We start from the raw sequence: 16,462 nt of genomic DNA, 5'->3' as shown, positions 1-16,462 counted from the left end.
TGTAATTTTAGACTGTAGGAGGGGGGCCTGGAGCTCCCTGTTAAGTTTAGCAAGTGAATTTTTGCCATCTTGAGAGTTAAACTTATTTTTGTGTGCAGTGAGGTTTTTTTCTTTTATTATAAAGCCTGTTTTTATTTGGGTTCCACCATAGGGGTTTATTTTTAAATTGTGTGTTGCATTTACTTTGAAGGGGACAGATGCATCTATGCAGTTATTTACATGTGCATAGAATTTGGTGGTAAAAGATTCTGCATAAGCAATGGGTTCATCAAGTTAAAGGAGATTTTGAATTTAGCTAGGCTGTAACTCAGGTTTTAGTAGACCACCCTAAGCATAATCTAGGACTACAGTGGTAATGGAAGTTGCTACTAACTTCAGCCTTATGGTGAACGTGATTGATATGAGGAAGGAGAAAGTTACAATTGATGGAAAGCAGAGAGTAAGGCCCAAGTCCAGGATTTTATCACCCCTGCTTGAGGTGCAGACTAAATGGCCTGGAGAGCATGTACTGATGTAGGACAGTAATTTCTGGCCATACGTGTTTGAAGATGTATAAGTTTCCCAGTTGATGGAAGGATGGTTGAACTCTCCAAGGAGAATGGCATTTGGCTTAATGCACAGGGACTCCATACTTGTTAAGTAGTAGGTATGGGCTGAGGGGGGCAAAGAGGAGATCCTATGGTTAGCTGTGATAAGATAAGGAGTTTTTTTTATAGTACATTGGATGTGGAGGAGTTCCAGCTCATTATCTTGTCTAAACAGTCTATAGATGAAAAGGTTTTATGGAGACTCTGCCACCTTTAGTGGTAGGCACTGAAACCCTACACTGATGGAGTGCTCTCACTGGACTTGAATCAGGCCTTCATGACAATGCATATATCAATGTTTTTCAGGGTAAGGAGTGCATGTTGGGAGTGGAAATATTTGTTAAGGCGCCTACCTTACAGCATTGAGTAGCAATACCTTCATGTTATCTGGATTCTGTTTTGTTATGTTGGAAGCTTCAGAAGACTGACATTGCCTTAAAAAGGCACTATGGGAGGGGAGTGAACAATGATTTAGCTAATATAAAAAAGCCTTGGGGGGAATAGGTGCAGGCTATCCCTGTTAAAGCAGTTAGGACTGTTTACTATCTCCTCCCAGGATGATATACATTGTACCTCCCTTTGAATGACACCAGAAGCTAAGCCAATTGTTGAAGTCAATAATCTTTTGTTCATATTGCATCATCATTTATTGTTATGGTAGAATGTTACTCAAGATTAGGGTTTTACTTGCCATGGACACCTATTCTGAGAGCTCCATCATGTCTCTCTTCAAATAATCTGCAGAGGTATGTTGCAAGTCATTTACACCCGTGTGCACTATGTCTGTCATATGTACTTGTGGTGCAAGGATTTGGGTGCATGCATGTGGGTGCATGCATGATGTGGCAAATCCTAGCACCTGATAGTCAACTGACTATGATTATCTCCTTGCAATGTGTGGTAAATGGTGCATCTGTGTGTCTCAAAATGGAGTCACATATGACTAGGATATTGGATTGTGTGAAGGTTTGCTTTATGGGCTTTTGAAATGAGACAGTGTGACTCTTAGAAATATGTTTCATGGAAGGTGCTGCCTGTTTTGTCTATTTGTGGGTTTGCTGAGGGAATTCATTTTTTAGGTTACATTTAGTAGACCTTTGTAGTTTAGGTAGGTTACTTTTAAGATCATCAGCATATGTAAGTCTATAGGTTTGGTTTGAGCAGTGTCTGATTGGGTTAGTGTGGTGTTGTATGGTAATGACAACCTGCATGTTATCTGTAGTAGTTTTGTGTGAGCGCTTTGCTTCCACCACAGAGCTAAACCCACCCAGGGTCTTTTATACAAGATTTGGAGAGGTGTGGTAAGCATTGAACTGTGAGAAACAAGCTTTCCATCAAAAAGGAAAGAAAAAAGCTTTTATTTAAAATATTTTAAGTTGCATTTATAGTTACCTGTTTGGTGATACTTTTTTTGTATTTTTCTGCCTTTTTCCATGTTTTAGCCAAAAAGTTATCAGTTTGTATTTTTTAAGTTTGTTGTGGCAACCTAGTCTTGTAGCTTTGTTTACAGCTGTGGGAAGATTGTGTTTATACATCATATTGCACTTCTATTTCCATAAGTAGAATTACTTGTAACAAGCTAGCTGTTTGTATTTTGAATGATGTGTGGGCTTTAGTCTTGTGGTTTAATTTGTATTTGTGGCTGAACTGTGAACTACTGCCAGATCTGAGCCTCATTTAGTCATGTATTACTATATTTTTCCATAAACAGTGTTACTGGTAAATATCTGAATAGTCTGGTGGTGCTTTAGACTCTGGTAGAATTGCAGTAATCAGAGCATTGTAAATTCTGCTCCCGGACCAGTACATTGGTGCTTTTGCAGTTATTTATATTCCACTTTTGCTGCTAAAATATTATATTCTGCTTATCATTTACCTGCTTAATGTTGTATTCCAGTGTCTTTTTTGTTCCCCACTTCTTTGCGTCTGCCCCATCCCCCTCTGAGACATTGTGCCACTGTTTCTGAAATTCTAATCTACCTGGGGTCATTGACCTGTGGCTCAGAATCATAGCACTAGAGCTCCCTTCCACTCTATTCCTGTCATGGTTTTAAAAAGCTGTGTCTCTGGCCTCCATGCCTTATGGAAAAACTTCCAAAGTCCTTCCCTCCCCTCTTTCATTGCCTATGTAAGTCTATGCAAGTCATTTAATAACTCTTCCCACCAAATGTTTTCCATCGATCCATAATACTGAGTGCCCACCCAGGAAACCAGTATTGCTCTAGAGTAAGCATACTTTAGCACATATTGTCTCCAGGTCATTTTCCGAGAGCTCCCATCTGCTTGGCACCTTTGCCACACTCTGAGAGGATCCTGAATTAATCCTGCTCTACCCTGGGCAGGTAAGTGATTTATTGTATTATTTTGCACTTAAGGCAACTGTTTAGAGGGCTACTGCTTTACTTTTACTTTATTTGTTGAGTTTGCACTTTAAATCATTTATACGGCCCTAGTGATTAAAATAGCCTTGTCCAGGAAGTTTGTCCAAGTTGTTTTGTGGTAGCATTATACTCTCAAGCAATTTTTTTTTTGTTTTTGCATTGAGGACTGGGATAATCCATCTAGTGGCAGTAGGTTGTGGCCTGGTCTGTCTGAACTGGAAAACACATAAGAAAATTGTAAGTGTAGCCGTTTTATTGGCCAGAGGACTTAGTAGACCATTTCCTGTGTTTTAAGTGTCTGTATAAATTTGGAGCATTTGGGCACCGCTGCCCATCATGCATCATTGGTTAGTACTGCCCTGTATAGGCACAGACACCTAGAAAACAAAATTGCCTATAAAACCACCTCTGAAACTGTACCAGTAACTCAGTGAGTGTTGAACAACCTCTTTGCATGTTGAGTTGCACAAAGTAGCGCGTATGTATGTTGAGGAGCACTGCCCATTGAATTTAGTATTATATAGCCTAATCTAGACTCTAGCCCCCCAAAAGCAGCCTTAGTCAGCCCACTAATAACCTCTTGTGCACTGCACCCTTTTAACTCACCCACTAAAGGGCCTGACATCATTTATATGCACTTTCCTAATTTCTCTGCAGCCAGTTTGGTTGATATGAGTATTTTAAGACAATGTAATAATAGTCTAATGTTCACTGACAACCATTTAATCCTCAAAGAAACAAATACAATTTGCAAGAGATGTATATACATAATGTCTCTAGAGGCAAAACTTTTGCATACAAACACTCATAATAATCTAGTTGTCAGACTCACACATGCTATACCCACCACACACAGTATGTACCCCACAGGTAGACCTACTAATGGTGAGGCATTGAAATGCAATCTTCCCAAACCTCAAAGACCTCCCAGACATTCCACCTGCAAAAGAATTTTCCTCAGTAACCCCAAAAGCACTCAACAGAAACACCACTTAACACTACACATACATCCAAACCCAGTGGAGCCTCAACTAGCAAGCCCATAAGGCAAGCCAGTACACTACCCAGGCCTCTAGTCATAGGGGACTCCATTGTGTGACATATTAATGCCACACTCTCCAGGCTGGACAAGGAGAAAATAATGGTCAGCTGACTGTCAGGGACCAGGATCCACCAAATTACACATGCACTCAAGTTACTGCACCACAGGTACCAGAATAATCATTGTAGGTAAAAATGATCTGAGACATACCTCCTTAGAACTTATGAAGAGAGGGATTCACTTTATAAGCTCAAAATCCTGAAATCTCGAATTTCAGAATCTCAAGTCCATAAAGTGGAAAATCCAAATACCCGAAACCACAAAACCGCGAAATCCAAACTCCGGAAACCACAAAACCTCGAAAACTCACAGCACACACTACACATACAAACACAGACACACACACACACACATCTTCTGACACTGTCAAAAACCAACACAACACACACACACACACACACACACACACACACACACACACACACACACACACACACACACACACACACAACTAAACAAGCACACACACCTACCCTTATTATATATGCAGGGGTCAAGCCCCCCTGCACTCCCCATGTGGGAGGCTGCACCCCCCCACCCCCCAATTAAATATTCTAACTCCAAGGTCGCACTACATACACACAAACACACACACACACACACACACACACACACACACACACACACACACACACACACACACACACGAAACACCACCACACAAACTACATTCCTCTCACACATGCACATCACAGTAACAACACACGCTAACACACACTACAGCCCCTACCCAACACCCTTAAACATAAACACTTACCTGAATCCATGAACACAGCACAACACCAGAACTGCTAACTCAAAATCTCTGACATTCGAGATTTTGAATTTCGCGCTTCTGGGGTTACGATGTTCCTATCTTTCTACTTTATGGTCTCGAGATTCTGAAATTTGATATTTTAGGATTTCGAACTTATAAAGTGCTTCCGAAGAGAGACATTATGGAGCTCTCACACTAAATGTCACAGACTAGTATCTGCCTAGAATCGAGCAGCATTCAATCTTCACCAAGGATGATGCCACAATATGAATAGAAGATGATTGACTAAAATAATTGTATTCGTTTTTGTTGTAATTCTGGGGGGTACAATATTTGTCATCATGGGAGGACATGGTTAACAAACCATGTATGTTGTTTTGCCAAGGGTTGTCTGCCTCTGTCCCCTCTAGGATTTAGAATATTGGCTAAAATGCCATCCACCATAGAGCCTTTTTTAGGCAATGCCAAATTGACAAACCTTCCCATGTAGCAAAATCTACCCAAGGAACTCTAAAGTGTTACTGCTCAGTTCCAGGAGTTTAAAAAAGAAGGTCCACTCCCTACAAGCTTTTGTCACCTTGGAGAATGTGGATGTCTGTGCAGTTACTGAGACATGGTTTAAAGCTGCAGACAGTACCCCAGCAGTTCAGTGCCTTCCAAAGGTGGAGGTGTTTCAATCCACATCAGTAACAAGCATAACTCTAGGCTGGTTAAACAGTATGGAGCATCGGAGTTCCTCCACATCTAGATTACTATAGATAAAGTTCCATACCATATCTTAGCAAGCTATAGGTCAATCTGTATGTCTGATGAAACCCATAGCTCATATGTAGACCTATTGGAGATACTAACCATTCAACCAAATACCAAACTCATGGGGGACTATAAACCGGGAATCCTACAAGACCACAAATTTGCAGGCACAGAGATTGTAAACACTAACACCCTGTTAGTGCATACACCTACTAGAGATGCAAACATATTGGACTTGATACTCACAAATATGGGAGAAAGCTGCACCCTCACACCATGTTGAGTCCTTTCTGGCAAGGTCAGACCACAAAGCAGTCTTCTTTGAAATAAGAATGAATTCAGTAACACCAGCAAACCCTGTAAAAGTTAGAAAGTACTCAAAGGCAAACTATCAGTTATTAAGTGATAACCTGTCAAAATGTCAAGCCTCTCCAAACTCAGATATCACAGCAGCTAATGCAGAATTATTCACAGAAGGTCTGTACAACTGTGTCAATGCTCCCTACCAGATGTAAGCCCAAAACTGACTAAAAAAAAAACAAACAACCATAATGGAATCAAACTGAATGGGCAATTAAGAGGACTAATTAAATCTCAGGTTTTGAGGAAAATATAGCATCCCAGGCCAAAGAAAACCATAAAGCCATCTTTAGCTATGTCTAAAACCTCAAAGGAAGTCCATAACAGTGTGCTGAACTGTTGGTAAATGGAGCCATGTTCACAGAACTGGTAGATATAGCAAATTTTCTAGATGCCCAGCTGTGTGCTGAATGTATAGTGGATGGTACCACTCACACTGGACCTGACAAAATTGCCAACGTGCTAGCTGACAGATTTGACAATAACTTCACCCCCCTATCCCCACCATCCATACCCCTAAGCATTCCTAACAGAGGTCTACTACTGAATATCTCCAAAGAACTGGTCATACAAGTACTCTCCAAGGCCAAAAACATGTCCTCTCTTGGACCAGAAAACATCCCAGGTTGCTTACTAAAATCTAAAACAAGACCTAGTGGAACCACTTGGCACTCTCTTTAGCCATAGCCTGAGCATTGGCTTTGTTCAGGTAGAGTGGAGGACAGCAACAGTAATCCCCTTGCACAAAGGGGATCCATAAACTGACCCAGGAGACTATTGATTCATAGGCCTAACCAGCCTTATCTGCAAGCCCATGGTAAGAATCATCATGGACCTTATCAACAAGGACACAGGCAACCCGCACACTTTTGAACCAACCCAGTTTGGTTTCATCAAGGGTAGATCTTGCTTATTAAATCTGGTGGGCTTCTTTGAAAATGTCACCAAAGCCCTGGATGAGGGAAAAGCAGTACATATCACCTATCTTTATTTAGCCAATGCTTTTGACACAATCCCCCACTCAGGGATCATTGAGCAACTCTTCCAGCTGGGGATTAACCTATACGTCACTAGATGGGTAGCCAACTAATTCACCTACAGAATGCACACTGTCAAAGTTGGGGAGTCCACCTCCACTAGTAGACCAGTTACCAGTGGGATACCACAAGGATTGGTGCTAGGCCCTCTATTGTTTGGAATCTATTTCTGTGAGGTTCAGGTGAAAATGGATGGCCTGTGGCTTACCAAGTTTCCAGATGATTGCAAACTGAGTTCAATTATAGAATCCTCCAATGATGTTAACATATTAGAGAAGGGGCTGACTCAGAAAAATGATTGGTGCCAAAGTCACAGAATAAAACTAAATGCAAAAAAATGCCTCATTATCCCCTTTGGCCAAGAAGTAGTCCCTGCTAATTATGATACAGATAGCACCCCTCTAAGCTCAAATCCAGTGGTGTGTGATTTGGGAACACAGGTTGATAGCAATCTAAACTTGGATCACCATGTGTCCATAGTGGTAAGGAAATAATTCTATATTGTACATCTCATAAATAAAGACATCACATCCAAGACTAAGGGGGTTATAACTCCACTGTGCTTGATCCCTATCAGACCAATAATAGAGTACAATGCTCCCTTTTGTATGTACCTCACCAAACACCTGCAGGAACTGGAGAGACCACAGAGGTTTCTCACCAAGAAAATTCAGGACCTCCAAAACATGACCTACATGTAAAATAGAAAGACTGAAAGCCCTGTCACTGTACTCTGTATCCTACAGGCTGCTGAGAAGTGACTTATGTCTGGCCTACAGAGCAGACACTGACCCTGCCCTAGTGTAAATGTTGCATGTCCACAAATCAAATGGAACAACAGTCACTCACTCTAGGAATCTTAACCTAACCTGTAACATCAACAGAACATGCTGGAGAGACAGATATGTCTCCACAGAGATTGCGGGTTCTCAAGGAATAAACTCACAATTCATGTAAAGCAGAGCTCCTCAGACCCTATTTAAGCGCAATCTAGATAATTGGATGGGAGACCATAAATTCACCCTGGGGGTGGCACCTTTGTCCCTCATGGACAAGGGCAGTCAGTGCTGATCATATACTCACCCTGCAAATAAAGACCATCTAACAATGGTCAAAAAGGGAATGCTGGTATAACATGACTATGCTTGCAAAGGCCCTAGGGCTATTAGCCTAGTAACTTCCTATGAACCTATTAACCTATAAAAAGTTGAATAAAAAAAGCTGAAGCTTGGCTGCATGACTCAAAAGCTATGATTGCAGTCTGGGAAATCAGGGTTTTATTAGCAGCCCTGGCACTGGAAGAGCCAGTCAGGGTGGGGGAAGAGTAAAGGGACATGGCCTGCTTGCCTCTCCCAGTGTGAGGAAGGAGTTTGCATGTTATTGGAGGCATGCAAGGCAGTGATCTCCCTGGTGGAGTAAGGAGAGATGACTGCTCCTTTCTGGGCAGCCCATTGCACATTCCTTCCTGGTGCCTCACTGGGTATGTGAATGAATAAGGAATGGGAGAAAAATGAAAAATGTTCCAACTAGCCCATTGCACATCCCTTCCTGGTGCCTCACTGGGTATATGAAAGAATAGGGAATGCCTGGATGATTACCCTACTCTGCCAGCTCTCACCCTGTGATGGGAATGAATTGGCTGATTAACCAAGAGAATGCCTGATGGTTATCAGGGAATGAGGGCAAAAAGTTGCAAAAATACATACATACATAAATAAATAGGATAAAGAAGTAAACATTGTTTTGAACACTTTGAAAAATGTAATGGATTAGTATGTGCAATCAGTCTGTTAAATCTGACACTGCAAAATTTTTTCTGATGACAGTTATCTTAGTGATGGTGACTGATGAGTGGGATGGTTTGCAAAGAAGTCAGGTTTCTCCATTTGATACTGCTGTTACGTATCCAGCACAGTAGTTTCCAAATATTAAAGGCCCCAGCAACAAAAAAAACAAGTAAAAATCAGGCAGGTTGCCCAAAGACATTTCTACCTCTAAATGCTGAAAATAATCAGTGTAGTGTAATATGCTGCGGCATCTTTTGCACATTATAATCAACTGCCAATCATTAGTGGAATGGGGTTCCGCTGTGGCGACCCCTAACCGGGAAAAGCCGAAAGACACAACAACAACTGTAGTTACTTAGTTACAGAGCTGCATTTTTTGTTATACTCTGTTGTGAAAGCTGGATTCTTATATTACCTCTAGAGTTCTGCCAGGGCAAGGTTTTGCCTTTGTAGTAGGTGCTGTTAGGAATAACATACATTTATTTCACAGTTATTTTGTAAAATATTAATGATATTTTATGTTCCCTTGGTTGTTTACCTGCTGAATCACCTTTAACTGGAGCTTAATCCTTGCTAGCATAGTCTGCACAGGTGCAGACTAATTGGCTTCCACTTAGCATGGAGTGGGAACTTGGCTTTTACAGTAGAAGTGATAATTTGGTATGTTATTTGGATCTTGGTTCTATGTATAATTTAATTTTTTTTACACCTCGGAAGACTGATTCACACTGCCCCCCCCCCCCCATTTAGTAAATAATGTCAGTCTCATTCTTTTCATGTCCTGCAGCTTGTTGAGTGGCTACCTATAGGTACTGGACTCAATATTTTCAATTGTAGGCATATTTCTAATTTCTGCTCATTGAGTCTGTAAGCGCCTACTGCTTTATTTTTAATCTACTTTTCCAAATACTAAATACTGCTGCTGTTTGGATTGTTTACACATGAACAGCTTCAATGTGAATGCATTACTTATTTCTAGCTTGCCTACTGATTATTGTTTTCTACTAATGATATTAGCCATTGATTATAAAGTTCTCTAGGTAGATGCTTTATTGCTGAGTTTTCAGTCTCTCTTGACCTTTCTTTCTAAATATGAATGTTCTATTTCCATGCAGTTTCTGCTAAAACCAGTTTATTTGTTCCCTCACATACTTTGGTACTATCACTGTCTTGTTGTTAAGGTCTGCCATCTGGGTGAATGGTGCTTTTAGCTTATGTAGCTTCTAAGGTATACTTTTCTTTTTCATAATATCTTGTAGGCTTGCAGTGGTTTCTAAATGTTAACTTGACAAATAAAAAAGACAATAATAAGTCAGACATACAGAACATTAAATTTATAAAGTTGCAGAAAGTATTCTAAGTGCTAAGTCACATGGGAATGGAGAAAGAAGATTTTACCAGTAGGGGTGATTGCAAATAAGGGTATAGAAAATAGATAAGAAGGAACTTGAATTTACATGAAAAATACAAAAGGAAGCAAGGTACTGGGAGCAAATAACTCAGGGGGAAACATTAACTGAGTGGGATGTGGCCAAGGAGAAGTCTGGACTGCAGGTTAGGAGATTGCCTTCCATACCGGAGACTGATAGCAGAATATAGATAAAGAGTAAGCGACAGAGGAGTGCTATGTACAGACCAGTTATTGTAGCATTGTCTATAACAAAAGAAGCTGTTAAAATGGATAATGGCATATAAAATATTGCATAATAAATATAAGAATCAATCAGAGGAGGTTAGAAAAGATTGAGAAGACAGACTAGAAAGGCACTTAACCAAGGAAGAATGGAAAGGCATTTTTATGGCTCAAAAATATGCAACAAAGTCCAGAAGGTTTAGGATTTTAGCTTGGAAGTGTTTGTACAGATACTTTTATACCATAACAGACATCAGAGATTTTTTTCCTCAGGTAAATCATCTAATCATCTTGACTACCTTCAACTTACTACTGCCCACAGACTAATCTTTCAACCCACTGCTTGCCCTGCACTAACTAATATCTTGCCTTTCTACACTCCTCTCAGGCCCCTAAGATCAGCCCACCAAAATCTTCTTTCAGTACACAAACCTAAACGACCCCCTGGCCACCTTCTACTTTCTTATACTATAGCAAAAAAATGGAACTTGCTTCCTCCCCTGCTAAGAATCACTACAAACCCTGAACAATTCAAATCTCTACTCCATTCCCACCTCTCCCAAACCTGGAAATGTAATTGTATACTTCCTACCTAAATCCACTAACGTCACATATTCATGATTCTCCCTCTTGCCCCTCTTCATCCAACTCTTTCTTCAGCTCCTCACCCTCAGCTTCTTTAACAGTTTTCTCCCTGTATAAACTCTATGTAAATACTCTATATATCTTCACATCCTTACTGCCTATAATGCCTCTTCATGCAACTGTATCTTTGACCACGAACATAAAATGAATCTTCGTCTAATTGTTCTTTTTTTCCTCCACCTGGCATTTCTTCTCCTTTTACTTCTGTGCATCGCCTCTTTCCTACACTTCTCTTCTGATTTACTTCTTTTGCATTTCAAATGTATGTGTATTTCATTTTTGCTTTTGTTCTGTGCTAACTATACAAATGTATAACATTTTATTTTTTGCTTGCTTGTAAATTGTTTAATTGTGCAATTTGTTTGTAATGTGAAGCTTTTCTCCCTGGGCCCCCAGTGGACATCCCCGGTTATCAAACTGGAAATAAATAAAATAAGTAAATAAATAAATAAATGGAAATGTTAGAGGTGTGATGGGAAAGAGAAAGATAATTAGGGATGTGTTCTGGAACTGTAACACATTGGCAGACTTTAAAAATTGCCTACAGAGTGTTTTGCCAGAAATGTTGGGAGAGCAAATCATTGTAACTAAGGAAACAGTTCTTTTGAGCTGGAACATAGGCTCTTAATTGCGAAGATATGGTGAGACCTTACTAAGTTTAATGCTACTGGCTGCCAAAAAAACAATTACTAGAAAATGGAAACAAATATCTAATCCATCTGTAATTGAAGTACTGAATATTGTAAAGGAGATAAAAGAACTGGAGGTGAGATACTTACAAAAAAGAAAGAGTGGATTACATAGAAGTAAGTGAAATGTATGGGAACAATATGTGCCAAATAATGTTCAGGAAAAGGAATGAAGTTTAAAGGAAAGGAGCTGAACAATTTAAACATCAGCGTGAATGATAATTTTTAAAGCAAAACATGTATAGTGCATGAAAAAAATGTTTCTCTGGTTTCTTTTCTTTTAAAGTATGTGTACCTGTGTTCCTGTTTTAGTTGTGAGTTAATAAAAATGTTTATCAATAAATAAACAAAATAAATGAAAAAAACAGGTTGCTCAAAGACATTTTTTTCTCTAAAGGCTGAAAAGAATTAGTGTGATATGATTAGCAGCTGCCATGGTGTCTTTTGTGTCTTACATTGAAGTTATTTAGTTATAGTGTTGCATTTTTGTTATACTATGTTGCAAACTCTTGAGTTTTACACCACTTCAAGGGTTCTGCCAAGGCTAGATGTCACCTTTGTAGTAGCTGCCTTTAGCTACGACATAGTTTTATTTCACAGTAATTTTGTAAACTATTGCATAGCTAGTGAGTAGCCCTTAACTGGAACATAATCATTGTAGTCCTCACATCCACAGATTAATTGGCTCCTGCTCAGTGGGGAATGTGACCCACTTTGCTCCCCTCTCATCCCTAATTCCTCAAATCTGCCAATCTCTCCAATTTATACAACCTGTTCACAACCCACAGTTAAATCATTCTCTCCATGCCCTTAAATATCCCACATTATTCTATTGCTACTATATCTACTGCAAAATGGTAACTGATTCACTGCATTTCAATATAGGTAGTTAAAATAATATTCTGTATCGCTGTCACTGACCAAAAGTTACGTCTGGAACCCTACTTTAGAAGAACTGTGCCCTTCATTGTTTAACTTCCACATTGATCTTTTCAATATTCACTAAAACATTTGCAACTTCTCTAATATACCCTTGTATACTTTGGTGGACAAATATTAGAAACTACTCATGCTAATTAAGATTTCCATAGTCTATCCAAAAGAAAATTACAGCCATTACTGTCTCAAACAAATCTCTCACAATTGTTTAGCAGAGGAACCAGATTTAATACTGCTAATAAGTAATATGCAATTTTGGATATTTTTTTTATTACCAATATGACAGACAGTTGCAGTTCTATACAAGTCCTCCCAAACAACCTTGGTGACCACTGCCCATCCGTAACAACTTGGCAGCTGAAGGCATTCAAACTTCGACCTATATACTTAACTATCAGACATGTAGCCGATACCACTGAAGGAGCTTTATTACAACTGGATAATCTTGAGTGGCATGTAGTCTACTCCTCTAATACAATTGAAGAAGCTCTGGGGATCTTTATTAATACTTTCACTCCTATATAAAATGTTCTTTACCTGATTACTTCTAGAAGACTTAAGGCTAGCAAGGTTCCCCTGGTCCCCTACCCCCCCAAAAAAAAAAAAAACTATTGAAAAAAAGGACTTGGCCTGAAAAGAATGGTAAATGGACCCAAATGACACTATCAAGAATCAAAACTATTCAACCCTAAGAAAATTAACTAGGCTTAGAAATAACTCTGCAAAAAACTCATACTTTAGGCTACTACAGTAGTCCCAAATACACAGTATGAAACAATGCTGGACCAATGTGAAAAACTTAATCAGCTCCAGTTTCTTTAAATCCAAAACGAATGACCAAAACCTAAGAAATCAAACTCTCCAGGACATAAAGCAGAGTATCTGTCACTCACCACAACATATCCAAATGCCTTTCCAAAAAGTAACCAAGCCCACACCCACTAAACCTTTACACCCCTACCTGAACTCCCCCTACTTTTACTCCAGAGCTATCACCAAAAAAAAAAAAAAAAAGAGAGAGATCAACAATGAACTTATTAACATTCCATCTAATGGCACAGCTTACGTATATACCACACATCTACCAATATTTTTGAACTAGCAAGCAACCTGCTCACAGGACCTCTTGTACACATTCTTAATCTGTTAATTTGCAGCAAACAGTTTCCAGACCTCTTCAGACAAGCCTTCATATTATCTCTGTCTACAGCACTACTTCCTAAAAACAGCTGATGACTATATACCAATAGCCAACTTAGATTCCCTGACGAAGATGTTTGAGGAATTGTTATATAAGCAAATCCTTTAACACATCTTACAGTATATCATCCTCTCACATAAGCAACATGGCTTCCAACCTAAGTATAACACCCTTAGAGTAATACTTCTACTAATCAATGCTATATTTATGGGCTTTAATGAAGGGAAGTTCACAGGAGCCATGTTTATTGACCACAAAGAGGAATGTGATGAGCACTGCATACTGCTAGAAAAGCCCCAAACCTGCCTCTTCTTTGAAAAAGTCTGTTCCTTGTTCTAAAACTACTTACACTACACAGCCTTCACTCTTGATAATGATTCTACCACAACCTTCCCTCTAGCTACCTATGTGGAAATATCCAAAGACACAGTGCTGGGTCCACAACTATTTCCATTGTGCATTATTCATTAATGACCTCCCATGGAACATTCCAGACGTAAATATTATCCTATATACAGATGACATAGTCATCATTAGAGCAGCAATCTCTCAAAGAGAAATATCCACCTCTCCACAAAACAATTTTAACCTTCTTTAGAAATGGATCTGTGCTAATAAACTGACCATAAATACTAAGAAATCCACTTGCATGCTATTTGATACCAAATGAAAGCTCGGTTCTACCCAGCCCCATTGATTTATGACCCACTCAACTTTCCTCTACCCTTCATTATACAGCAAGAATACCTGGTCCTTCTCTTGGATCAAACTCTTTCATTTATACTCCATGTGGAATCACTGCCTAAGAAGATACTCAGTTAACTCCATGTAGTCAGCAAAATCTCTTACTTGCTCATAAAAATTCTAGGCTTCAGCTCTCAATGTTTTACTCACCAAACAGGAATCGTTGCTTCAGGTGATAGTTTTACACTCCCCTCAAAAAGTGTGACTTCCAAGAAGGAAAGACATCCCTGATCAGTATCAATAAGAAGCTAAGGTCCCTCATAAAATCATCCAAGGCTAACTTCGAAAGAAAAATAGCCAAGCATTCGAAAGATAACCACAAAGCCTTCTTTAGCTGTGTCAAGAATCTAAGTGGCAACTTGCAGATATGCTCTGAGTTAGTGCAAAATAGCACAAAATATACTGAATCTACTGATATTGCCAACATCCTGGCAGATAGATTCAGTGCAAACTTCACCTCCCTCTTACCTTCAAAAGGGCCCACAACAATACCGGAAAAGTGTAGTGTCCCAGAAATTACAGAAGCACAGGTGAAAACAGCCCTTTCAAAAGCCAAAAACACAGCATCAATGGGGCCAGATGGTGTCCCAGGCTGCATCTTGCATGAACTACAGAACAAACTAACCCCCACCTAAACACGCTGTTCAACCTCAGCTTCTCCATAGGCTACATGCCCATAGAATGGCACACAGCAACAGTTATTCTGCTCCACAAAGAAGGGGCCACAACTGACCCTGGTAACTATCGCCCCATAAGCCTGACTAGCCTGGTCTGCAAGGCTATGGAGCGGATCATCATGGAACTCATTAACAAAGACATTGGGAACCTCCAAACACTTGACCTGACCCAGTTCGGCTTTGTTAAGGGCAGATCATGCCTACTAAACATAGTTGACTTCTTTGAGACAGTCACCAAGGACATAGACGAGGGAAAGGTGGTTCACACAGCCTACCTTGATCTCGCCAAGGCATTCGACACCATTCTTCACTCGGGTATTATACAAAAACTCACCAGCCTGAACATAAACCCCTACATCACAAGATGGGTTGCCAACTGGCTTACAGACAGAACGCACACGGTAAGAATAGTGGGCTCCAGGTCCGACTCTAAACCAGTCACAAGTGGTGTCCTGCAAGGCTTGGTTCTGGGACCCCTACTGTTCGGCATACATTTCTCAGAAGTACAGGCAAACACAGGAGGACTATGGCTAACCAAGTTCGCTGATGACTGCAAATTGGGAGCCATAACTGACTCTTCGGCTGACACGGACATCCTTCAAAAAGGCCTTACAGAGACCTGGTGTCAAAGTCATGGACCCAAGCTAAATGCCAAAAAATGCATTGTCATCCCATTTGGGAAAAACAAAACACCCACGAATTACCACATAGGTGGCAGCCCCCTTAATACAGAAGAGGTAATAAGAGATCTGGGGACCCAGGGGGATAGTAATCTCTCCTTTGACAATCATATTGCCAAAGTAGTTAGGAAATCCTTCTATGTGGCCCATCTGATTACTAAGGGGTTCACATCTAGAAATAAAGAGGTTATAGCGCCCCTCTACTCGTCACTCATCAGACTCATCATAGAGTACAATGCCCCATTTGGGATGTACCTCACAAGACACTTCCAACAGCTGGAAAGACCACAAAAGCAACTCACCAAGAGGATTACTGGTTTCAAACATATATCCTATGCAACCCAACTGAAAAAACTCTGGCTGTACTTAGTGGCACATCGCTTACTCAGAGGTGATCTCTGCCTGACTTACAAAGCATGTCTAACTCAGAATTGATGGACATGCTCCACCTAAAGAAATCCAAGTCACTGCAAGCCACGTGCTCTAGTGA

This window comes from Protopterus annectens, chromosome 14.part0 (assembly GCF_019279795.1).
Source record: "Protopterus annectens isolate FY-2018-M chromosome 14.part0, PAN1.0, whole genome shotgun sequence".
NCBI classification, from domain to species: Eukaryota; Metazoa; Chordata; order Ceratodontiformes; family Protopteridae; genus Protopterus; species Protopterus annectens.
This window is presented reverse-complemented; position numbering follows the sequence as displayed.